Genomic DNA, 5,167 nt, shown 5'->3' on the forward strand with positions numbered 1-5,167 from the left:
TAGATATTTCAATTAATAAATACATCGATATTAACAAGGATAACTAAATCTTAATGTAAATTTGTTTTTGGCAGTTCTAAATAAAGTTCTATGATAATTTATATATTTTTTGTAATCGATACTTTAGCAATAACCAATATAATTTTATTTTGATCTACCCTAGTTTATTATATAGTTTTTTTTAACAAATACAAATTTAATACTTTATTCATTATGTTTTTGCAATAAGTTTATTCTAAATACAGATGCATCTTTTTAACGATCGATTATAGATTTCGTAATAAGAAAATCGTTATTGAACAAATCTTGTTGATCATTTATTAAAACGCATTCATAAAATCATAAAAAGGTGATAAACTGTTAATGTTTATTGATAATTAATTTATTAATTATTTATTGAGCGCTTCAATGATTTTTATATACTTTTTTTTAATTTAAACATTTTTGTTGCAATTATTTACGCAAATTAATTGCTGAAACAAATGTTGTTATTTTTATTAACCAGTGGCGGAGCAGACCTATATTCTTAATAAAATTGTAACACTTTACTAAATGATGATAGGATATGTTACGTGTTACCGGGGCAAATTCGTACGCAAATTAAATTCTCACTTCAACCAAAAATGTTACCCCTTACGACGAGCAACACCCCTTTTTTTTTATTCCATCTCACCCCTCGGCTTCTGAGCAATCTGGTGACATCACGACATATTTACCATTCGACGAGATGACACCCACATTCAGATATTATTTTTGTGCGTCATCTCGGAAATCAAGTGTATTTTAATATAAAGCAATGTTCATTATTTTATTATATATTATTGATTATTATTATTATTATATAAGTTTAAATTAAATTATGAATAATTTTGTACAGTTTTTTATCAAATCGAATATATTTATTAATATGAATATTAAAGTTATAAAATGAGTAAATCGTATTTTTTGGACTATAAAATGCACTTTTTTACGTAAATCGATTTAGGTTATGTCATTAAAATCATTGCTTTTTAATATTCTAGATAACTAAAATAATGTTAAATTAAAATATAAAATTTTGTAATAAGTTTTATAATAGTTGTTTTAAGATAAGATAATTATAATTGTTTGTTTATATAGAATATATTGGTTACAATACAATCTTTACTGTTATATCCAGATGTCCGGGCTTTAGAGCTTAATAAATTTAAATTAACAAGCTACAAGTCCATCAAAAACATGCGATAAAATGTATGGCGGCAACGGAAAGAATTAGTAAAAAAAAATGTATAGTTAAGATATTTGTAATAAGCAGGTTTTTGTCATTCGGAATTTATCATCAAAAAATAATTACTCAAACATATAAATAATTGTATTATATGGTAAAATATGTAAATTATATTTTTAAACAATAATTTTCTAATTATAAATTTGATACAAATAATTAATTAATAAAAGAATAGTCAAAGCTCACAAATAATTATTTTATATTATAATTAAGTATATAAATTCTATTGAATATTTGTTTGGAAATGTAATTAATAATTTATGGAACGTAGAATAAAAAAAAATGTAGGAAGAATTCTTCGTGTCGCATTCTCGAAAATCATCGATATGTCAGAGCGGCTTTCGCGTGGCGGAGTATATCAATTTAAATAAATTGGAGAATGAAGGAAAACGCTAAAAATGATTGAGGAGGTTGTTATTCCTCGTAAAATACAAACTTCACCGAGATCCTGCGGAGAAACTTGGCGAAAAGTCTTTTAATGAATATAAAACTCTGAGGAGGAGCAGAGCGGAATATGCGGAAAAAAACAAAGATTACCATAAATGCAAAATTTATTGTTTCGCTTTACATTATCCACAGCATAATTTACAAACTTTATTGGCTTTAGAAAAAAAAATGCCGAAGCATTACATTTGTCCCAGATACGAGCTTATTAGCGTGTGATTACTATTGAAAAGCAAACATCTTTGTTTTTCCTGGAAGCGTTTTGAGTTTATGAGAGTTGTTTTCGTACAAAAAGTATTGATTATAAACAGGAAATACAAATTTGCTTCATGTGTTACAAATAAATTATATTTACGTAAAGTAAAATTAGTATTATTCAAATTACATTTATGTTTGAAAAAAAAAATGGTTAGCCTCAAACACATATATTAAATAATTGAATATATTTCGCATTGATTACGTTTAAGATGTTTTATTTTTTAGGTTTTTATTAAATTAGTAAACATTATTTCGTATTCGCTAGAAGGTATGAATATGGATGCGTTTCTTGGCCAATCAGAACGCCGTATAGAATAAAAAGGTTGTCATCCCAACAAATCGCGATAAAAATCCACCAATGCACGAGATAATACTCCCATACGCTACTATCTTATTGGTTCTAACAAAAAAAAACTTTAGCAAGGAAATCATAAAAAAATGTTTTATACGTTCCAAATAAACGTGTTTAGTGTTGAATATGTTTTCTTATTACAATTGCTATGTTATGGCTATAATTTTATATTGTAATTATAAACGCTTTATTCCAAACACGTATGCTCAACTATTTGCAAGTAAAACTAAAACCACTTCGTTTTTTGCCTCATTATTGCATATTTTTAAAGTATAAATTAAATGACTGTCAGTTGGCAGCGTGGAAAACAAAACGGATACGAGTGACAAACATAATAATAGTGCATACATACAAAATATATATAAGAAGCACACCGTGCGTGGCGCGTTTCCCGATGAAAAATTTATATGGAACACAGATTGTTAAAAATAAATCCAGTTTTATAATATAATTCTTACTATAAACTGGTAGTAATTATAGAATTTGAGTCGCGTTATTTGTCGCATCCAAAAATAACGCGCATTTTCATCGAGCATATGCGGCGGAAGCCGCGACAACGAGACACGACTTATCATTATTAATACTAATAATAATATCATATTTTTTTTCGATTGAACGCACGTTAATTAGGTTTTTTTTTTATTTCATTCATTACTTTCGACATTAGAACTTGCGTACGGTGCAATTAACGATTCTAATGTAAAAACCAATCGCGATGCTTTGAACTTGCTTGACCTTAAATGAAATAGTTGTGCTTCTTCCTTCATGTCTTTCTCTCGTTCCTTATTTGCTTTTTATTTTATTTTCGGCTTTCTCCCATTCTATTTTGAATAAATTGAGTCGGCTTTTGGTTTATGTGAATGTCGTGTGTGTGTGTTTATATGCATGTATGTTAAAGTGTGAATGTGCGAATGCCGGTGTATTTGGCGAATTTCCGTTTCCCCCTTGTTCTCACTCACCCCCTGAGTCTGCTAGGAATTAGGAGAGGCGAGAGACGGCCTGAGGTGGCGGAATCGGAGGCGGCGTCGGTGGCGACGGAACCGACGGGAGGCGGCAACGTTCAGCGTATGCAAATATTTCCGCGAATTTGCACCAAAGTATTAATTAAATCCTCCACATTTCATACTGTCACAGATTTTTTTTTTTCATTTCCACTGAAACTCCGAGCCAGACAACGGATGGTAGTAGCAAGAGGACAGTTATATATATAGATGGAAACAGTAATATCCAAGTTATGTGTTTCCATAGATGTTGCACTTTAAAATTACACTGATTATACTAGAAAACATCACCAATAGTTTTATTTATTTAAAAAACAAAAGAAATTTATGAAAGTTAGGAAACTTAATCTACCTTTATTACGAAGAGTATTAAGAATTGTAGCAAATTATCACCCATCTGGACATCCTATTTTTAACTTTTTTATAAGAAATTTAAATAACTAATAGAGAAAATAACTCTATATGTTTTATAAAACATAGGTATTCACCTTGAGTGAGAGTTCACTTTTCACAGAGTTCTTAGCCGACAGCAATGATATTTTGAGTTAAGCCTATTTACAGCACGGTTTCTTACACGTTGTTATTAAATGGTGCGAGTATTTGATAATTGTACTACGAATAACAGTATGGAGCCTCAAGCAAAGTACATAGAGAATGATTATAATGGTGTTAGGTATCTGCTATTCACGAGGCATTAAACAGGAGACACGCATAGCAATAAATGAAAAAAATAATGTTTCCATTCAAAATCTGTTACATTTAAATTATTGACATAAAACTAGATTTCTACTTTTAATTAAATTAGATGTTTTGATTAAATTTGTATAAAAAAATAATGTTTCTATTAATTAAATACACTTCTTTTTTCTTGTTACTAATAAATAGCATTTTTGAAAACGCCTACTAAATAAATCTTTATAGAATTTTAATAAAATAATGCAGAAAAAATATGTATTTTGGAATATACTAAAAAGTTTTTTTGAATTCGGTCATTGTCCTTAAAATATTAATTTTACTTAATTGTTACCAACTTGAAATACATTAATCTTTAAATTTGTTAAAATTATATCAAATCCTATTAAGAACTACCAATATGTGTAAACATCTACTGGTACTAATTTCAACCAATTATTTTTAATACCAGATTATTTCATACTTTTTTGTTATTTATCCCAATATTAATTGATATTTTCAGATTATCCTGTACACAAACTGTGAGTGAGTTAAATCTATCTGCCAAGAGTACCAACTACTATGAACTCTATTCATTTGACAGTGAAATTGGATTGACAGATGGAATTTCTATATATTTAATATATTAGTTGCCTGGCAGATATTTATGTTCTTTATCACGAACAGTGTGGACGCAGCTTTATATAAATAGATGTGAATTTTCGTTGTCAATTGGTTAAGAAATGTCCTAATTAAAGTAAATATTAGTGGGAATCAAATAATTTCTACAAAAAAAGTGGTTCCAAGAATACGTGTGGGATTGGTATTATGTAAAAGGATTCAATATACTTCTTTATAATTATGTAGGTTGCATCTTGGGATAATATTGGTATTTTTTTCTCGGTGAGCTTAATTAGTGTAAACATAACGACGGGCATTATTTATGTGCGGAGTTACTCTCTTTATTAGCTTACTTTTTACTACCGTCGATTATACAAAGTATTTTAAGATTTACTCTTATTCGAGCAATAAAATGACAATAAAACAATTAATTATGTTAATTATCGGACGTACCCCAGCCCAGCCATGTCTTTTCGTTTCTAGTCAAAAAACGGCGTTTACGTCCATTTGCTTAGCACAGGTCGCGTATTGACAAAACACTGCAATATATTC

The sequence above is a fragment of the Nicrophorus vespilloides genome, unplaced genomic scaffold, assembly GCF_001412225.1.
Source record: "Nicrophorus vespilloides isolate i.1.1-1 unplaced genomic scaffold, Nicve_v1.0, whole genome shotgun sequence".
Lineage (NCBI taxonomy): Eukaryota > Metazoa > Arthropoda > Insecta > Coleoptera > Silphidae > Nicrophorus > Nicrophorus vespilloides.